This window comes from Aphis gossypii, chromosome 2, assembly GCF_020184175.1.
Source record: "Aphis gossypii isolate Hap1 chromosome 2, ASM2018417v2, whole genome shotgun sequence".
NCBI lineage: Eukaryota > Metazoa > Arthropoda > Insecta > Hemiptera > Aphididae > Aphis > Aphis gossypii.
In genome coordinates, this window is record NC_065531.1 from 38,217,059 (window position 1) to 38,241,063 (window position 24,005).

At 30.1% G+C, this 24,005-nt stretch overlaps 1 protein-coding gene across 1 annotated transcript in view; it reads right to left on the reverse strand.

Moving 5' to 3' along the window:
• Positions 1-24,005, reverse strand: part of LOC114131324 (leucine-rich repeat-containing protein 24) — a 94,527-nt gene that overhangs the window by 22,870 nt on the left and 47,652 nt on the right. The window lies entirely within an intron of this gene.

Consider the following 24,005-nt stretch of genomic DNA (forward strand, 5'->3'; position numbering starts at 1 on the left):
TATAATTGACACAATCAGATACTTTGCCAAAATAGGCTTATATTTTTTAGAAAACGCCCCAGTTTAGATTAAAAACTGTAAATCTTACTTGAAATATAATTATAATTTACATATATGATGGTTAACTGGTTTGCCAGAATAAATTTAACTTTCATCTCTTCCTACAAAACATGGTTTGTAAATCTTTAGCTTCAGTTTTTCAAATTTATCTATACAATTTTATTATTAATAATTAAAAAAAAATTATTATTATACTAGGCATTTGTCTCAGTGGTGAATTGGTCCAAGTTATTATAATTATAATTATTTAAAATTTGATAAAATGTTATTCGGATCATTCATTATATGTACATAAAATATATATATAAATATAATATAATGGTTACCTATGCGTTGCAAACGATTCATTCATTTTAAAGTTCAAACTATTTTCAGTTGGTTATACCTACCGAATTCACCGCGGAGAAGATATTTTATTCGTCCGCAACTGTATATCATATCATTCTGTGTGACTTATCTGTTTTATCACCCAACACTTTGTGACACGAACGTCGATGTTATAATAAGTGTTCAGCAAGTCGGACAAGGTTACGAGTTATGACACATCACACATAGGCATAGTTTGTGGGCGTATATTGTGTCACACACCGTCCGTAACCGAGAAGTCTCATCATTTTATGATATTATATTATCTTGGCTCGCACTAGTCGTCGACGTACCATATACCTAGTATAATATGTGATGTATTATAAATATTTTTTTTTATTGAACTACGGCTATAAAAAATGACATTATTAGAGTTTAATAAACTTTTTCTTAGCGTATAAAGTATTAAGCCAGAGTAATTGGGTGCTGCTCGGATATGTGCAGCTATGAGAACTACATACATTATGTTTCAACGTAGTTTTGCTGATGGATAACAGTTTTATGAATATATCCACTACTTAGTCAAACATCCATAATCCACCAATTCGCCTGAATGATAACATAGCTTTACATCTAGCTGAATAATTGGCGGTAATGTGTTTTGTTTCTTCGAAGATCACAAAAACATTGGTAGTCCTAACCACTTTTAAGCTAAAAAACCCAAGTTCTGTGGGTTTGTCTATTTTTCGTCTATGATTTCTACCACTGTGTAATTCAGCATCACTGCCTTTCGATGAAGCGGGTTGATGTTGATCACTATTAAGTATATAATCTTCCACGGTTATATTTCTTTTTTTATTAATATGTTTTCGGCAGTGTCTAATAAATCATGCTCTCTTAATAATGCAGTGGCATTTTTTTTCACTGCTGTCGAAAATCAAATAAAAATCTTTTAATTACATTGTACAATCAAATTAGTGAAGTCGACAGCCGTTATGTTACGAACAAACTTATTAAATAAACTATATTACACCGCCAATATATCAATAATTTTATCTTTTAGTACTAAACAATAAATATAGGTGGAAAATACAAAACTATGTCGTATACAGTAAATTATACTTGGACCAATTTTATTTATTTTTTATTACTGCTCGGATATGTGGTTGCACATAAAATATGATCGTAGAACGCATATCCGAGCAGCACTAGTAATTGCTAAGTATTTAATTATACCTTTTCATATAGCTTATAAAGCAAAATTCATCAATGTTACGTTGCTCAGATATTATTAAATATTAATATAAAATATTTTGCTTTAAGTTCTTTTTTTTTTTGCCGTTATTTTCCCTTATTTGAACCTACGAAGCACATCGGATTAATTAGTTTCTTATTATCTACTACCCTGAACGATATGATCCTATTTGTTATTCTTCTTAAACGAATAAAAAAGTTATCAAACGTTTTTAGATCTGATACTTATTGTTAAGGATAGTATAAACATATTTTCTTTTGTACATAAAAAAAAAAATAGTATTATAATAAAATACATTGGTAATATTAATAATAGACTGTTATGTGCCAACGCAATTAAAAATATGTTCTACAATATACCTACAACTAACGTTCACCATGTTTTTTTTTAATCCATTTAGACTCTCCCTAGAATTATAGATTTTATACTTGGCTTTACAAGAAGGAGGAAAAACAGATTATTGTTCGAAAGCATATTAAATGACCTCGAAAGAATTCCGGAATTGAATTCACATTCTACCCACAACATCCATCGCCCTTATGTACATATTTAATCCGTTTGTTTTTCCTCGCCACTAACCCGAACCACACAATATAATATAATATACGTAACCGATAAGTTATGTATAACGGGTACTACACAATATATACCGATACTCACATGTATAATACATATTATATATATTTTCCTCGTGCAAGCCAATCTGCTTGCGAATGAAAACCAATGGATGCCTATATAAAACAGTAGTGAAATAACATAATGAAAATTCACTTTCAATTAGCTGTGTAGTTTTAACATACAAATCGGTTTTTGTGACGTAGAAATGTAAAATTATCGACACCCGACTAAAAAGACATATATTTAAATTGCGATCCAAGTGCCGAGTATAAACTGGGTAGTGTATATTGAGGCGACCGCAACGTTACTATATTGAATTTAAACGTTCGTTTTTAATACCTACAGGAATATGCTCAACAAAAGACGACTTGGTCGTCGAAACATAAAATAGGTCGTGTCTCTGTTACCTTATACGAGGAAAGGACATTATGTAGCACCACGTTCGGAGAAATGCGAAAACGAAATAGTCACATTACAGTGTTATTTAAATTTGACGTGTTCAACCATGTCAACTTTAGACGGCTAAAAATATTCGATCGAGAATTATAATAATATTATGTTTTAGTTTTTAGTAGACGCTATAATAAACAGGTGACATTTTGAATTTTTAATCAGCTATTATCAATTAGGAAAGTGAAGAGGGGCGGTCGCGCTGGTTCACTATAAAAGGTTGATGTGCGCAATTTATTTTACCATAGTTTTAAAAATATTTTATATGCACGTACAACCATAATTTCGTAATTTCTAAGTAATGCTTATGAAACAGATTGATAGATAATCATAGAAAATATTCGATGAAAATATAATTTTGTATTAAAGACGTCTTATTAGTGATTATTAAAATCTTATTAGGTAGGTATTATATTATACATAAACGGTGACAAGTCTATGCATAGTGTGATGTATAATATACACAGCATATAAGAATATACATCTTCTAAGCTCTTAACAACGTATCTATAATAATGATGCGTTATATATATATAATAATGTTAATGCGTACTTAAGTATTATTATAATTTTAGTAAACGTCTCCAGATCGCGAATGAAAAACATTGAAATCCTATGCATTAGAGCAAAAATGTGATGGAAATACTAAATAGAAGTCTCTAAATAACATCATTTATACCCAAGTCAATTAAAAATAAGAGAATATTATGTACGTGTATAACTATGTATGTCAGCTGAGATAGTGTATGAGTGCACAGCGGGATAACACACAAAGTATGTCGGTCAAAACTTAACCACTGTCTTGGAGTTGCTGGGGGTGAACTGTCTGTTATCGCTATTATTATTATTACGCGCGTTTTTGAGAATTGCGGGGATATTCGTCCAAAAGCCTAGTAGTTGTACAACGGATATAAGATTTCGGTTGCGGTGCGGTATATCACGTATACGTGTTACACACACACCCAGTTATAATCTATTACATGTTTAGCGGCGAAGATAAAGCGGAAATATCGATTTTGTGCCGAATAATAATTTCCGTACCCGTACGCAGAAACGCCACCTGCGCGACACGTTGCAAGTGAGTTATACTGTTTTGTACACAATGAGAGCAATGGCACGTTGAAGCCGGAAACTTTGCGACCCTCGAGTCTGATAAGCTGAATACATTTTTTTATCCGGTAAACCGTCAGCTATGCGGTATCGAGTTAAGCGCCCCGTTTGTGTCACAACAGAATGAACCGAGAAAAGTTTACCTATACATGCTGGTACTTACCGAAGCTGCACAAATCACTGCGAGTATTAGTGAGTTATGGGTATATAAAGTTTAATTTTGTGTTAAAATATAATGGGCCTGAACATAGACGGTAAAAATACTTATTAAACATGATAGTTATTTAACCTATGTATAAACCACATAAACCACAGGGTTATAATAAGCCATAAAATATAACGCTTTAATCCACAGTACTTTTATAATCACATAATATAATATAAAAGCCTAGGAAATGAATTCTCTACACTATATTGTATTTTATAAAATAAATAACCGGATATAACTCGGGGATCTTCTTTAAAATTTGCAGTTGAAAACATATATGTTTCATTGTAGATTAGTTTTTCAATTTTTGGGCCCAAAATTGAAATATTTAACAAGTACAATTCTATTATGTATTAACAATGTAACAAAACACAATATGAACTATAATAAGTAACTAATTTATTTTAATCTAACAGAAAATACAGTATAATTATAACATTCTTGAAGCTGAATGTCAATAGCTCGATTTCACAAAAAAAATGTGTTTATTAGTATAACGTTGATAATTATTTGACAATTAGTGGGTTTCGATAAACGACTACATATTATGCGCATCACATCGCTACCACAACTGCTGGTGTGTAATATATTTTAGAAACACTCGATAACACTCTTATTAATACTGTCAAGCTAGAATAATTACAAAGCGTCATGTGTTGAAAACAAATTATTTTAGAGCGATGATTTTTGTACAAGTTTTGTAAATTTTTTACAACAAGCAAAGGTCAAAGTTTTATCGTCATTGGCGGTTAGGTTACTTTTCTTTGGAGAAAAAAGTGGAAAGTTTTAAAAAAATGTTTTATGGACCCTTAAGACTTTTATGAACGGAAACTCTGCGAGTATCAAATATATATCTGGAGTGATTCCAAAATATATAAGACTCATATAGCAAATTGTTATACATGTATATATGATATGGAAAATGATTTATGGTCAAAACTCTACACCATATACACATGGGGGGTGACCGAGAAAAATCATAATCAAAATCATGTCCACCCAAAAAAGTTTTACAAGAAAAACAATTTCAAATATATAAATATACAGTACACACACACACACACACACACACACACACACACACACACACACACACACACACACACACACACACACACACACACACACACACACACACACACACACACACACACATATATATTATGGTGTACTATATAATATAATACTGCAGTAAACACGCTGTAACGTATATTTATTATATTAAATTCGTGTTAAGGATGGAAGACGTTCGCAGACGGATTTAATTGACCGCTGTGAGTGTTTCACGACGATATTCGATTGATCTAAAAATAGAACCAATAGATCTATTTGTCCGACATGGGATTTTTTTACGGATCATTTTACAGTGAACGCATAATAATATGAATTTTATTATAATACAAACACCATTGAGAACACATCATTATTTTTCTCATGAATTTTACACGTAAATAAATCCCACTGCGGGTAACTTTACACGAACGATGAAAATTATATGACCATCTAGTCCCAACTAGGTACAACTGTACTGTAAAATATTATGCACTTCCAAAATATTCAAAAATATACGCCACAAGTTCGAGTCTACTGAGTACCAGGTCGTTGCAATAAATATGATGTATGCTGACTATAATATTATACAGCCAGAGCTGTCTTAGAGTCTTTCGGGACCAGGGGGAAATTAATGTGGAACTCCTCGACTATCACAATGCGATATAATAAAAAAAATAGTCATAGAAATTTGCAAAGTATTAGGCAATTTAATCAATCGAGGGCATTCATGCTATTATAACGTTGTTAATATAACTTTAATCCAGTACTGAAATTAATTAATCATTATGGAAACCATATTAGCCATTACGTCCGACACTAAACAATTACATAAATAATAATGAGTATATATTGAACAATCACTAACACGGGTAATAACTATATTATAATTACCATCTGAATATCAATATCACATTATTCAAAATATCATTCGATAAAAATAAATATAAGATTATTATTAATGTCCGTTAAAAGTATTATGACGTGATAGGTAATTAACTTAATATATGTATGGTATAACTATTTATATTAATACAATAATTAGTTCAATCAGAATTTATACGAAACTTAAAATAAATATTGTCAATACAATTTTTCTTATATACTTCAGTATATAGGTATAAATGTATAATATAAGTTACATTCAATGTGATGCATATCTTAAAATATACCATCGATATGTCCCAAATACTTACCTACTTATACTTATGTCATTTTTTATTCATAAGTTCAATTAAATAAAACTGGTATCATGGTAATTAAAAAAAAAAAAACAAGTTAGTTACACTTAAATTAAGCATTTTTTATTTTAATCATCGATTAATTAAGTACAACATATGCATAGTATAAAATAAAATATGGTAGACAAAAAATATATTTTTTGTAAGTGTATAATACGTTGGTACTTGTAATAGGTCACGAATTTTTACTTAGAAATTTAAATATTTTTATCATTAAAATCTACGGCACTGGAAAAATAAGTTTTTAAATAACCAAAATCGTAGCCAACTTATACAATACAATTTTAAATTACACACTATATAGAAACGAAATAAAATCGAATCATTGAAATGCCGCATAGGGCGAATTTAGCGACGGGTAACGTCGAATAATCCTAATGTATCTGACTGACTCGAGTTTATGTATCAGGATTTTTTTAGGGGGCACTTATGAATCGTCACAAGTCTTAAAATCGGTCCGGTTTCCCGGCCACCAAAGAATAGCCGCCACTGAATACACAGCGGTCGAGTAGTCTGTTTATTTTCGAAACCCGCAGACGGCGTCGGCTAATAAAACGCGATGGAACAGCGCCGGAGATGTTGGCAACAATGTATAGTAAACGTATATACGTTAGAGACGATGACGGTGTGTGTCAATTAGTGGGTGGAAAACGTATATAAATATATATTATATACGGCGCGATTTCTTCGGGAGAACAGCTCACACACGCACACACGAGTCATCGTCGTCGTCGACGTAGCCGTAGTTTCCGAGGACAAAACAAAGAGCGAATCGTCGGCCGTGAACAAACCGGTTGCCCATTGTTCGGGGCGATCCCAGTGAAAGGTCAAGCATTGTGTGTGTGTGTGTGTGTGAAGAGAACACGCGGTACAGCAGCACAGCATCCATTATATAAATGAATATTACGATTTACGTGTAATCCGAACGCGATTCACCTGTAAGCAGTCTACGACCTACGACAGGTCGAGAGAAAGGGTGGAAAAAAGTATATGTAAATCGAATCAAAGTTTTCGAACTAACGAAATCGAACGATTTCCAATCGAAAATGCAAAACGTGATACGTAAGTATAAGAAATATAATGTTATAATATTGTACGGCGAAAATGATTCAAAATATTATTGTTATGATACGTAGCGCGCAATCGGCAGCGATGACGTACCTACGACGAATCTCCCTCCTTGAGCATTATTGTTATCCGGATGTCGGCAAGTGTGTGCTTGTAGCGTAGTGTTTTCTCAGTCGAAACCTTGAACTTGATACGCGTATAATAAATTATCTGCACGACTGTATTAACGATTTGTATCGTGTGTGAAAACGAAAATCTTCATAAGTCAAATTAATAATGAAAAAACAAGTAACAATAAAAACGTGACGTTAAATAATACTACATACCATCATCACACAGTTGATTGAAGAAACACACGGCATGTAAACGCCTGAATATCGAATAAAATAATATATTAAAGGTAATAATTGTTTGATAAATAACATTAAGCAAGTTAAATAAAAAATGCAACGTTTTCTTGTCTAGAGAAGAAATATTTTTTACTAACCTGCAAGCACGACTAAGGAAATTGTTCTGCAGTACCCATGGAATATTAATAATTATACGATGTATATCAACATCCCGTTCGATATTTCAAATTATCATAGATCTGATTGTGCAAAACGATCGTTTAGATGTAGATGTACAATGAACTAACAGGTATTGTTATTGTAATGGCCGATACAGGTACAGGAATTGTACAGAATACTTCACGGTATTTCATTACAAATTAAATTAGCAATTTGAAAATATTTTCACTGATTAAAATCGTTTAGAATACAAAACAACATTTACGAATTGGAACCTTGTTGATTTAATTGCCATTTGAATTTCTTTTGTTTTTAAATGATTTATTTACAATCCGATTGGATGTATAAGCATCGTTATGACTCGTTCCAACCACTTGAGAAGGATTTAAAGCAATTAAATTTAAAATAAATTAATTCATCTTTCTGTGCTTTTAAATGCAGACGTAGTCTAATCAAATTTTTAGTTATATGCAATACGCTAATGAATTAGTTACGAATGTAGCATGATGTGCCTAAGAAGTACACGTTGTGTGACATACACCAATGTCATGATAACGATGTGGAAACGAAAAAATTAAATCGTTCGTATTATAGACTAGAGCAAATATTTTAAAGTGGTATAAAACATTATAATATAGTGAACGAACATAATAAATACGATGAAATAATAATAAGCCATTATAGATAACGAACACATCAGGCTTAATTTGATTCGTGACATTTATGTCAAGTGTAAAAATAAAAAATTGTACGGACAAAAAAGAAAACAAGTAATTATAATATTATACACTTGTTTAGTCGGACAAACGCGACGTATGCAAACGAATTAAACGCCGTTCACACGTTATTAAATATAATATTAATGTTCCGTTCCCGGTGACTGCAGTAGTCGTATTATTTATGTATTCACATAGAGAAATATGTATTATTTATTTTAATATATTGGCGCCTCTGTAATTGGCAACTGTACTCAACTACTGTAATTTTTTAGTATAGTATTTGTTTTTATTTATTCTTTGGATTCATAAAATCTCAACAAACATTTCCCCTCCTCAGTGCATAAAACATAAATACGACTATGATATGTATAAAATAAGTAATAACATTTTGAAGTGAAATATTATTCAATATGTTCGGTTGTGTTGTGCAAAATTAAAATATTTCTCCAGTTTTATAATTTCTGTTTATAATTATATACATTATATATGTTTCTAACGTATACATCATGTATGTAGTGATGCATGTACGCAAAACTGGCAGATATTATACTTTCATAAACATATTATCCTGCGTATAACTGTATAAGTACTTTATAGCATTCACTTATACCACGGTCACTAATGATTTTTTTCAAGCAGATTTGTTTGCACATTTACAGATACAAAAAGCGATTCTGTCACAACAACGGTGACGTTAATGTAAATACTATAAATATTCACTACGGCACTTCCACAACCACGAAATATCAAACAAATTAGAGGATATACATATACATATAGATATAATTACGATATAGAAACCAACATTCGAGCAGAAGTGACAGCGTTTACACACGAGCTCGATGTATTAAGTTTATTACGGTTGAGACCCCCTCCACTCAAGCTCCCGAATCCTCTAGAGTACTATAATATTATTATAGGTACTCTATACCTTCACATGAAAATGTCTACCATTAAAAAACAAAAAAAAAAAAAATATAGCATATATGTATACCTATCTAATTACACCTCCATTGGACAACGTAACTGATAAAAATGATGTACATTAGAGAGTTACGCGAAGGTTTGCATTTGTGACAGATTTGCGATTTACTAAATGTCAGATGAAAACATTTTTACAAATGTATGTACAAATCGTACGACCGAAAGGGTTTCATAAGGGATTATACTCAGAGCAATTAGGGAAATATATACTAACTTTTCATTTTTAAACGACAGTCATCATTTTGTCCTAACGTTTTAAATTATCGTTGGTTTTTAAAATAATTAGTGTGTGCGTGTATATACTGTACAATAAAGTTTTATAAGTGGTATATAAAAATAAAAATAAACCAACTTAACTTTAATCGGGTTCCTCTGTTATATTTGCATTGTTCATCATAAGTCATAACAATTGTATAAAATAATACAAGATTAATTTTGGTGCAAATTTTATTATTACGTATTTATAAGTCGTGTAAATTATTGTTATAAGCAAAAGAATAAGGAGGAAAAAGCAATTGTTAGGGAATTATTTTAGATTACAATACATTTGATGTGATGAAAATACCAACAATAAAAATGAAAAATGAAATAAATATTTAACATCTTAAAAATGTACCTATATGCATTTTTAATGAAACTTTTTTTATGCTAATATGGATTATGCAAATTAAACATAATATTATTATAACGTAGTATGGTAGGTTGATATATTTTTATTTCTTGTAAACAAAATCTTGGAACGCCCGACTTAAACCTTTTTTGGTGATATTGTGGGTCGGTACAAAGGTTGGTATGTAAGTATGAGAAAAATAGTAACAGTGTATAAAAAGTGCATGAACGCAAGTTTTTGTGTTTAACGAGGCCATCAAAACTTTGTTTTTCACAATAAACGACACTGTTATGATCCGTTATATTATAGTGAAAGTTTATTCTACCTAATTTATTTTTGACCCTACGTTGTTCTAAAAGTAGGTTTATTATGAAAACTGCAAACAAGCGGAAAATTGCTGACGTCCATAGTTAGACTCCCAATGTTTTGAAATTAATTAAAAGTATTATTATTATAAAATTCTCAAATGACACGAAACATTGAAAGTGAAAATTTATTCAACGAGAACACTCTTTCTGTTCAATAAAAAGTTGGGTTTACCTTTATTGTAGTTCGTAAAGTAAAAGAAAAAATTGATAGTCACTTTGCTATATAGAAGTTGTCAAAAGTAACTTGTCATTGAGTTGGTCATTGTAGTCTCTAATGAAATGTGTTAAATTTAAATTAAATACAAGTAATAAATATTTATTTTTTTCGTAATTGCACACGAAAAATGAGATGGAGTGTCCACCCTCTTTTTCTAAGAATACTTTATTGTAGGTGTTATTAGTTGTTTATGTTTCTATTACAGTATATTTTATAATACATATTATTATTGTTATAATTTTTGATGTCGACTTATCCGTATATAACGGTGTGAATGGGATGTATAGAAAATAACAATACATAACGTAACACAAAAATAATATATTCAAGTTCATACTATGGTGAATATTTTTTAGATTATAAAATAATATTCGAGGAAAAATTGTACAATTTATACATTTTGATATTTTTAAACTGCATTATGAATAACTTATAAAGTCCTATAAAAAATTTATCTTTTATCTCTCTAACATCTTTATCAATTTGATACATATATATTTGTAAATAACAATTAGGTTTTTCTTAATATTTTTTTTATGTTCTTTTTGTCAATCATCAATGAATGAAAGAAGCTCTAAAAACTGTCGAGCTTAATTTAAAAATTAGCCGAAGTGTGGTTTTTAGATTATTTTGAAAATATTTACCTGGAAAACTATTTATAAATAAATTGTATAATATAACACACAACCTCAATCTATTGTCGTTGCTGTATAACCGAATTGAAGTTTAATGTAAGCCCGCATAAGTTTTCCAACATTATATAGTGTAATATTGTTTGTTCGTGCACGTAGGGCGCAGAGAATTATTTTCACAGGAACTCCGCCGTCACAGTGAAAACTTCATACTAATTTAAGCGAGCTTAATTAATCTCAGATTATATATTGTAATAATATGACGTTCACAGTGATGGCCTGACATATTGTTTTTTATTTATTCATATATTATGCAAACATATTAATTTTATACACGTTACATAATTAAAAATAAAAGACAAATTTAACAAACACTTTATTATCAAGAACACGAAAACAGCCCTCATCAGGACACACTGCGTTTCATGAGTTTATCGTTACATGATTGATGCATATAATAACAAGATTAATAAAGTTTTCCAAAAAAATTACAACACATGTTATAAAAATTTCAAACGCAAAAATCGTCATGTAAAAAAGTTATACACCCGGGTGATTGCCACTTTCCCCTAAATAGGACTCTGGTTCTAAATTTACATATAATGTGTGCCACTTACATATTAAATTGCATAATATACTTATACATTAATATAATTGTAAATGTATCTGTCAAATGTTAAATCCGAGTTATTGTGTACATTAATATGTTAGTTATGAATTTATGATTATTACGACAAATGTATTTCAAAGCTCCAAGTCTTTACTGACTTTTCACGGGGTAGTGGTGTTTGACGATTAAATCCAATAGATATGATAGGAAATTAAGTGGAATTTGTTGATGTTACGACTACTCCCTCCCTCACTAGTGTAAATATGCATTAATTATTCATTCCAAATTCAAAAATACATATTAGATATGTATACATCTCGACATACCGTGTATACTAACTATGCTCGTAACTATATGTATCTATTAGTTAATGTTAATAGGTTATGATTTAACTTACAAATTAAATCATCGTTCGAATTTAGTATGCATAAAGCATATTATATTGTACAACTAACTACAGAATATAAAAATAGTGTAATATATATTATAAATCGGATAGGTATATTATTATATAATATTTAATTACTGGAATTCAGTAATATGATTAGTATACGAGGTTTGCAATATCGGGAGCAAATGACGATGACGCAGTCGTCACTCGTCAATCGTTATACTTCGGGGTGTGTGTGTGTGTGTGCGGAGGGAGGAGAGCAACCAGTGAGACTTAACGGTACTTTATCTCATTGATATGCACACAACACGCGATCACCGACATCGTCGAGTACCTATCTGTACGTGCGTATCATAGCAGGTACACACAATAAAACGTATGTCATACACATATTGTATTATATAGACAACTATTGGGCTTTAGACGTTATCGTTGTTTGCGGCGCGGATTGAACATTCGTCATTCCGTCGACGGCGGAGGTATAGTCCAGTGAGTTATTGGAGCTATTGTAAATTCGAAAGGTATAATATCTTAACCCAAATCGTTTATTGTCAAGTAACACGGTTGAGTCTTATGCGCCAGTAAAGCCCGTTGTTATTACATGTGGCATGCACAACCGTGGCGACGACGAGCGTTAAATAGAGTTCAAAAGTCACATGAAACACATAGGTAAATACCACGCTGTTATTTCGTCACAATTCAATATTACAACGTACATTAGCGTGCGAGTGCATAGAACGCGTATTACCTCGCGCAAACACGTATACATATTATTATTATACATATTTATTCCAAACTCGGTTTGTGCGGCAGCCTTATGCTAATATGTCGGTTACTGTAAACGAGTTTATATAATTAACGTATACACGCACACGTACGCACACACATGGTGTATACCTCGCTAATAACCCTCTTCTCCTCTTAACGATGACTACCACCACCACCACCACCACCACTATCACTACCGAACAACTACCATCGCACAACTATTTTATTACGAATGCACTCTCCGCGTAGTTTTGTACTCCTGCCACACCTCAGGGAAGAACGTTGGAAGGTATTAGGTAAGCAGGGTACAAAAGTAATATAATATATTATATACATATGAGTGGGGCGTTTGCAGGTTTTCCGAATGCGAATCGCAAAACAGGGACACACGCCACCGCAGATTAAGGATGGATGCCTGCATATGATACTGTATAATACTATATCCCACATAAATATATTCATCTGTGAAGGATTACATATTGTACGAAGCACGAGGAATTTATTTGGCACGGGAGATTGAGAAAAATGTTCGCAAAGTATCCTGCCATTGTCACTGTTATACGCGGCCGTCGAGGAATAAAATATCAACAACTGTATTCTTCTTCCTTCCCACTATTATGATTTATAATCGTACATATCAAATTATGTAATACTACTTTATACACTATACATTATAAATGCCGAAAGTTCGATTTTCATTTAATATGTCTAGTGTTTACATAGCATAAAATGTGTGTACACTTGACGCCGTGACGACCGACTTTCGACTGGGGTGCACATGCAAAGTTGGAAAATTATTCATTGGAAGTTGGAACCCGCATTTAGTTGAAAAATATCTCGTTGGAAACACGAATATTGCTGGAATTGTATTTTTATTGAATATAAACTACTTTGGAATCAAAAACCGTTTGAAATACATTATATGCAGAAAACGTAATTGTATAGAAAATATTCTGTTTGAAACATATGTTGTTGAAACAGCAATATACTGAGTAATATTTTGTAGGAATCAGATTTTTATGAAAAATATTTTGTTGGAAATGTATATTATTGGGTATGGGTTACGATTTACCTAGGTAATATGGTTCCGACCAAATAAGTTTCCGATATAATATTATTCTGACAAAGTAGGTTTTAAATAAAAACGTTTGTAAAAAAACAGATAATGGTTTAATTTCAAAGAGCATACATTTTCTGATTTTTTACGTTTCAACCAATTATTTGATTACTAAATATTTATCTACTTATGTAAAGTTGCCTTTGCAGTGACTCGTCACGTAATTCGGGACCAGTACATTCAGTGCGGTGGGCGGAGTTAAATCGAAATTACGAACTTTATTCCAATCAAGGCTTCACGGTCTGCACTAAATAATTCTAGGGTTTGTAATAAATGTTTTGTAAGACATAAATAAAATACCATATCACTATAAAAATACTAGTATATTTATTAATTTAATATAAATATTATATATTATTAAAATATCTATTAAATTAATTACCTATATGTGTATTAAATACATGTCATATTTCAAACATAAGCATAAAATATAGTTGAATACCTATCTAAAAAGAAATTTAAAACTAACATATTTGAATAGTTAATGATTTTTTACAATTAGTGGTTTTTCACATTAGGTATATTTACTTTTATGTTAACGTCTAAATTCTTCTTAGTTTTTTTTCTATTTTATGTATTTTATATTTATTCCGAGTTTGATGAACGGTTTGTTGATATCCTTTTTAATCCATTAGTAAATCTAGGTCAGTTTTTTTTTCAAGCTATTTAAATAGCCTGAACACTAATATATTTTATTTAACTTTGTTTTCCCAAATGTACCAATAGAATACTAATTGGAAAGAAATCTCAACTTTTTGTAGTTTATTATTAGCTTTTTAAAATATTTATCATTGAATAATCTTTATTTGTCAATATTAAGTTAAGTTCCTTGTTCAAATTGTCTTTTAAACGTAGGGTTATATCGACAAGTTTTCATTATTTTAAAAATTATTATTTAGAAACAAAGAACACACATGTCAAATGGATTTTTATATTATTTAATGAATATGTTTAATATGCTAAATCACAGTATCATTGTATCAATATTTAGATTAAACTACTTTATATTGAGGAAAATAAGTAAAAAAAATACTAGAATTACGCAACCCGTTTGGCTGTTCTCTTATGACTTATTACTTATTAGGCTTGCTATTTAAAAATATAATTCCGGCGTAATATATGTATGCTATACTCGTATATTTAAATTTATATACCTTATATTTGTAATGGGTTGCCGATCTGACGACTTAACTCGTTAATTGAACTCGTTGTTTTTTCATTCATACCTTGGCTTTCGAGTATGCAGGTATATATATAATATCAACTCATGGAGGGTCTATGAAATCTAACACTAAACGAAATTTAATATAGAAACCTTCTTGGTGATTTCGGATCTGATTACAAAATCGATTTGAGAGTATTTTAAAATTCGTGCTTACAAAATATTTAATGATGGTCGATACTCGTCACTAGCGGTCAGCAGACGGTGTTTATGTTTTTCACTATGATGTATAATATTTAGTGTTTACTATGGCTGGCAGTTGGTATATTATACATCACATTATTGAATCGTCAAAAATTGTATACCCATTTGTATTGGACGTGAATAGGAATCATAAATAAATAATGATTAAGACAAGTGATAACCCACATATGTAATACATTATTATGAATCAAAACCAATATTGTGGATAAGCAAATAATATGTGCATCAAACGATCCTTATTGTTGTACGAATAAACAAACCTATTCGTGAATGGCTATTATATACACACTATAACTAGATATACAACTATGTATATTATTATACTTTTAACTTGTAAGTATTTCAATACAGTACTCGTCAGCTGAATAAGATAAACCGAATAAATACATTCGTTTGTATATATTATTGTGTATAATATACTATCATTAGTAGAGAAGAAAAAAATCGAGGCGAGAGCCGAAACCGTATTTTAACAAAGGAATAGAGAAAAACACTTGAGTCCCACGCAGTAACGAATGCCACTGGAATGTTTCAATGATCGGTTTATTATTATTATATAGAATGCGGTTCGGTGCTGAAAACGCGGAAAATGTAAATTACATTGTTAAATCCTGATGATTTTTTGGGGTGCCACCAACACCATTACAGAGAAGCACGGAAGTACACAATTATATATACGGTAAGGTTGATCGCGTGCTCCAGCTATTCATTGCGTTTAGTTCCTTCAAAGATTCCAAACTATAAATTTTATACGTAAACGCATATATTTAGTGCTGGGGTTAAAGACATTTTCCATCTTAGAGCAGATTTCGAAATTCCACTTTTTAAAAAACCTTTGTATACGTTAAAAAAAATAAATGATATTAAAAATAACACCGTTAAAATTGTTAATTGTAATAAGACATTGAATAGAATAAAGGTTATTACATTTATCAAATAATGCTGATCCATATTTTATATAAAAAATAAAAAATCAAGAAAAAAATGTTTGAAACAAAATCGTAGTCTGGACTTCTGAAGTATAATAAATTAGACTTTTTACAATTAGTTTTAAAAAGCTTAGTATAAATATGATGTAGCTTCGCGACTCTCTATTTTCGTTATTGTTTAAATAATACAATATATTTTATGTTAGTATTTACTACCTTTTTATAGAAACTGAATTTTAAAACACTTAGAAATAATTAAATTGTGTTTTTTTTTACTTCAGCTCCTTTACGAAACTCAGCACCACATAATTTAAGGCTATTTTCACTATTATTGATGGAAAAAGAAATGTTAATACTTTATAAGCTCGTTTAATTTTCAGTCAGACTTGACAAGATTACAATTATGAGGCGATAGTGTAAAACAAATGCTCGTTAGTGTACGAATAAATTATTTGAAGCTATAAATAAAATATAATAATCTGATGACTAAAATATACCGAGAATACAAGGAATATAAGAACCACGGTTATGTATCAGTGTGTCGGTCTGAATGCTATGATAATATGATTTTTCCAATAATGAACACTCACTGAAGTAAATAATAACTTTGCGATAGGCGGTGTAATATTATATTATATTACTATTATTATTTATTACTCTTATGTACGTTTTTCAATACTTAATTATTCTTCCTAAATATTAAGATACATTAGAAAACTTCAAAACTTTTATTTATGCCGTCAAACAATTTTGACGCCCGGGGCAGCTGCCCTTTTTGCCCACCTGTTTACCTGGCACTGCATACATTGTAAACTGGATAAAATATATATTATTGGTTCTCGCATCAACGCGTTTAGAAAATGTAATTTTATACTATACACTTTACGAGCCAGTCGTTGGAATTAAGTCTGGTGTGCAACTACTATAAATAATTAAATAATTTGTGATATTTGAGAATACGAGAATACGAACGTACTAATTTATTTTCCTCAGGAAAAACTATCGCTGAAGTTGCATATAAACCTATGCGGATAGTTTGACCGTTGTTTAGCAAGACGCTTAGACGCGTGTACGATGGTGAATACAAATATTACCTACATTCTATATAGTATATACATATATAATTAAGTATGAGGCCATGACATATTATATGCCAATTGGTCTCGGAGTCTCAGAGAATTAGATTCGCGAAATGTACGGCAAATCAGTAACTGTGTGAAATATAATTATGTTTTATGACGAGTGATGAGCCGAATAGAATTTTAACAAAAAACTATACCTATACATCTGTCAAATCACTTGTGTAGGTACTCAATGCATAAGTATCTATATTAAATGTATAATATGAGTAAATAACATAATGTACTCATATATGTACCTACGTTGTTAAGTATTCATTTTGACGTGTAGTTGAAATATGCATTTGAAATTAACATAAACGAATCGACAGGATGATACAATAATAATATGACGAGTCGCTGGATTAATGTCATGTTGAGGATGTGCACTGTGCACTGTGCAGTCAGGTTATAATAGTTTACTAGGTAGTGAATTAACGCCAGGTTACAACAGTAACGTGTCCATCAAACAATACTAGCTTACCATTATTGGTTCGATACGACAGTCTGACGCATATTTTGGTCGGATCGACAATAAGCGGCTCACTGTCGATAATCAAAAAACAAATTAATTAAAATCTTTTTTTTTCTATAAAATATGTAAAAATGGGTTTTGGTTTGTCTATGAATCTGTGGTCAACATCGTGACAACTTGATGTGGCGGACATAGACGATATTTTCGATAATTATATACCTGGCCAAACATAGTCTACAGAAATAGTTTATTTATATTGGAACAACAAAAATATAGAACACGCCAAACAACGTGTATGGTTACCAAAATATGCATAGATAGTTATCGGTATCAGACAATACTCCTAGGTGCCAGCCCATTTGTTATCGATTGAAGTTAGAAATGGAGAGGTAAAGTGGTGCTAATATGGTAATATGTGTATTATGTTTATCGAACAAGAAACCCTGCGAGGAACAAACAAACACCGTTCATAGTGTCTTTTCCGACGTCACACACAGATACTCGAATAATAATGATACTAGAACACAATAATATTATTTTATTAATAATAGTAAAAGACCCATCTTGTTGTCTCCAATAATACGCCTTCCATTGAGGTGTGTGCGATTTCATGAATTGCACGTCTCGAATTAAACGAATGACGCTGTGCGCCAGCTGTAGAGTCCATGTTTTATTGCCATCATAAATTACACACGACCCCTGCTATCGTATTTATAAATATATATATGTATAAGACAAGTACAAATGACCGCACGTACACCATTCGACTCAATTTTGAGATCGTAATAATATAATATAGCAGTTAGCATTATTGATTGACAACCGATTTTGTGGTCGTTATAACTTGTAGAATTTATCCCCAAGACCGTATATAATAAATCTCAACTGTTTAGTATATATATAGTGTGGTGGCTCAAAGTTTATTGCAGGGGAGGCTTGAGTGCGGCGCTCGAAAAATATTTTATTCACCAATCGACATTGGGATTTGCTAACCTAATAAATAGCCAATGTATAGTACCTATTGAATAAACCATGTCGAGTTATAAATACAAACAGTGGTTGTTTCTAGTTTAATATAGTTCCTTAATCCTTATATATACAGCGCCTACCTGGCTTACCTATATTGTTGCGCGGACGTTAAATCCGAAGTACACAATACATAATATATAATAAGTTAAAAGAAATGTCAACTATCACATGGTGTATGCTGCTGGTATCTCATTTCTAAGTTCACTTAATAGCAAATTTATTTGCATCCCATTACTTTCCATTAAATTATTTCAGTATTAACATTAAAAAAAGCTATGAAGATGTATCATAGATCTTAAACCATAGCTAATCTTAAGATTTTTTCTACTTAACAATTGTTTTGTAATTTTTCAAAAAGTATGACTTGATATTTTGTTGGTAATGAACTAATAATTTATAAATAATAATAATCATTCAATTACAGATTTTGTGATTATTTTGTGATTTTTCAGCTTTACTTCTAAGCAACTATGGAACACAATTTAAGAATTGTCAATCGCCTATACGATGGATTAAAATATTGTTTCAAAGCAATTGTAATAATTCAAAGTATGTTTTATTTTTAAATATTATTATATTAGCTATTTGATATGGATTGATGAATATTATTGTTTTGTAAATAACATAATTGATAATCCCCAGAGTAAAATAGTTTCAAACAAAATTATTTCGATATTTAAGCCAGTAATCGATTACAAATATCTATATTCCTTGCACACACAAGGTTCATTTTAATGCAGAGACTGAAAATACGATTAAATAACTTTTAAATTCATAAATATAGATTTTATTTGAAAGTTTGAATACTTACACATGATTTCATTGAAACCTTAGAATTTCAGCGTTTTATAATCTAATCGAAATTATTAAGTCTTGAGTACCTACTTTTTATGGGTTTAGGTATAAATGTATACAACATAAGTATAAATGTTAAGTAATATTTTCTCGAATAATATAATATTTTAAAGCCAAATTGGCCTAAACCTAAAAAAATTGTCCGCTAGATGGCAGAACTTATTTAAAATTTAATTTAAAAATAGTGCATATTCTAGATTCTAGGTCAATCAAATGATATTAATTGGATAAATTCGATGAAAAAACTGTATTTTATAATTAATTAAATTGCTATAATGAATTATCCACTATTATCAATTACAAATAAAAAAGAAAACATACTTTTATGAAATGATATAGTTACAAACGATTGTTTAATAACAATAATTATTGTTAATAACGTTATAAAATATGAAAATATCATTATAAGTATTCATTCAAAATAATGAATTTTAGGGAAAATTGTTCTGGCACTATGCGTTTCAATTAACAATGTGCAAATTGTTTTCCCAAATTATAAAACAATATCAATATGGAAAATATGGGCCATAATCATTATTAATTTCCGTCTAGCTATCTCACTAAGGCACTTAAATTTTAACTTAGATAAACCATATTTTTGTTTAAGTTATTATTATAAATTAATATGCTGACTGCGTGTAAATAGATAAGTTATGTTCAAAACCACTCATTAATATAAAATAATAGTACCGAATGTAGAATATTAACACGATTGATTGAAATGTAAGTATTAAACTACATTAGGACAAAGCTATGTGTCTGTTAATTAGGTAAAATAGAAGTTTTAAACATTTTTTTTAAAGAATTCAATACTTAAAAAAATTAAACTGTACAAAATCAATTTATCATATTAATCTGAAATTTAAAATTGCAATTCATTAATAATTTACAAAATGTTTGTTTTAAATAATATCTATGAATTAAAAATATTAATGTTAATCTTACTTTTCTTAGAAAAAGTTCCAAGAGAAAGTGTCGCAACGTTACATACATTATTGAAATCTACATAATGTACAAAATCAATGTATTGTAGTTAATAATTATCGGATAAATTACATTACAAAGGCATTATCGATACACCCATGCTTGATTATTTAACTTATTGTTTTTGAAATCCAAACAATTGATCATTTTTCGATTTTTTTATGAAAACATAATTTACGTAATGGCGAATGTAGGTCATCATAGACAAAAACGTTATAAATAAAAACGAATACAATACGAAATGTTTTAACAAAACCCGATTGTTATTTCAGAAATTGCATTGAAACGAACAAGGATAATATTCAAATAGACCGTACAGATTTCTGGCTTTTTGTATAAAATACAGCCGAACTCGTCTCGAATGACGTTACAGCCCCCCTTTACTAACGGCAGCCGTTTGGAAAGCAGTACAATAGTTTCTATAATAATGGGATACAATAACTGTGGTCCTCCGTGTAACAGACCCACCTATTACTGTTGAGTTAAAAATAACCGATTCTTCTATTATAATAATACAAAACTTATTATTTGGTTTGTAGCACTTTTCACAAATTTTACATGGTGATATAATATTATGTGGACGGTGAAAAAACACGGACAATTGATATTATAATAACAAACAAGTAATAAACACTAACAATTATATTAGGGAGGTATATCTACATAATATTATATTTATTTTATACAAGAGGATATAAATCCGCTGACTGAACATGTTTTAGACATCCGCGATGATCCGATATGAGTGATGTTTATAGGAAAATTACACGCGGAAATAATATTACACGAACATGACGTATCACAATATAAGTCGATCTACTTAGTCTTACTTAAACGTTTTGTAGGAAATCGATAACGAAAGGCAATACATATATACAATATTATTATCTCCTTTATGCAAGGTTAAAACTTTAAAAATACTTGTACAGGGAATATTGTTTTTGAATAACACCTACGCTGATATCAAAACGGCAAAATAGTTCGAATGCGATTAATTATTATGAAATAGCAAATTACACTTTGCAATGCTAATATATGTTATATAACATGGTAAATGTAGATCGGTATGACTACCGTCCGCTGATTGTTCAAGTAGACGAAGCCATTAACAGCTATCTTTCTTGTAGATGATAAGATCAATATTATGGCTACACCTACATCATAATAATAGTATTCTATAAAAAACAGTGCGTCCTGTTAACGATATAGTTGATAAATAATTGTAATTTTATTTATAATATATAATAATTGTGTGGTTAAGCGTGCGAATTTATAAATATTAAATACATTTTTTGACATCTAATATTTGAAAAAAAAAATTAATGACCAGATAAGGTTAAGTTTCCTGTGGTTCTCACAATTAATTCATCGTAATTTATTGAATACGCATATTAAACGAGTAGGCAATTAGTAATAGTGACTATAAAATATCTTATTACACTTCTTGTTACATTACCTGATAGTACGAAAAAGGGGAGAAACAGATGATCAAATGCCAATAGTATTGATAATAAAATAGATTATTTTAAGTTAGCTGGTGTGTAATGTCCGTTGTTTGAAGAAAAAAAATGGTTTTAATTTCTGGATAACAAATGACGGGACTTAGGATGTATTTTCGATAGATACTGTTTAATATTTTGTATAATATACGATAGTACGATATACAATATGCAATACACATACAGGCTTTCGTTTGGTCACACATAACAATAATAAATATAATAATGAACGAATCATGTCCTCGACCAGACTACACTGCACACGAGCTAATCATAACGAGTAATAAACTACGCGCCGTCGGGCATTTCAATAAGTATATTGTAATAAACATAATCTCACAACCGAACATTTGTATAGCAATTAATATTTGAATAATCTACAGAAGAGGGGATTAAAAAACAAAAACAAAAAAAATCAAATCCTATTATCTTTTTATCCGAGGTTAGTTTGCCTTTTATTTGGTTATTTATTTTTACTCCTAACTTAAGGCTTTTTTCTTTTGATTTCATCGATGCTACGATATTTTGTTTTTTCAAAATATACATATAATATTATATTGTTGTGAGTACATGTGACAGATACCGGGAAATATTAGGGATTGTACATAATATAGGTACTTATAGAAAAACATTTAAATGTATAATACAAATATAATGATGGCTATAAAATAGCTTCATCATTAGCAGAGAATATAATTTTGTTGAACATTTTCATACATAGAATGGTAAATTTTAGAGATTTTCGAGGAAGAGAATATTATCAATAGAGTGGGCTACTATTGACCTTGTATTTTTTTAGTCAACAAAAATTGTTAAATGTAGGTATTGGATAAAAAAAAAATGATAGAAAATCTAAAATGTTATACCTACTTAGATATGCATGAAAATTTAAAAGTGAACACTAAATCGGTCGAAAAAGTTCCTAACTATGTCGTAGCGAATAAATAAATCTTTGCACACAAATGACAAATTATATAAGTAATCTAAGATTTTGACCAACCACGCACTACTATATTATTATGTTAATGTATAGATGTAAATTATTCTAAACTTCCGAGTAATAATGTCTATGATTTAATTGAATAGGTAGTATATAATAATAATTAGATGATAATCGTTATAGGACGATTGCTATAATCATCGAGACTGATAATTCATCCACGTACTTTAAGTATGACTTGGATTACTTAAATGTATCGTGATTTTTACCGCCTATTTCGTATCGTTATGTTTTTGCGTTACTATACACAAAAAAAAGAAGATAGTACAATCCTAATACATAGGTAGAATTGCGTGTAGACGAAAAAAAAACAGATTGAAAATTAGATAACGTGAAGGATTTGAGAGAAATTATTGACGTTTAAGGAGATGGTTTGTAAGTCGTTAAAACGTAATTTGT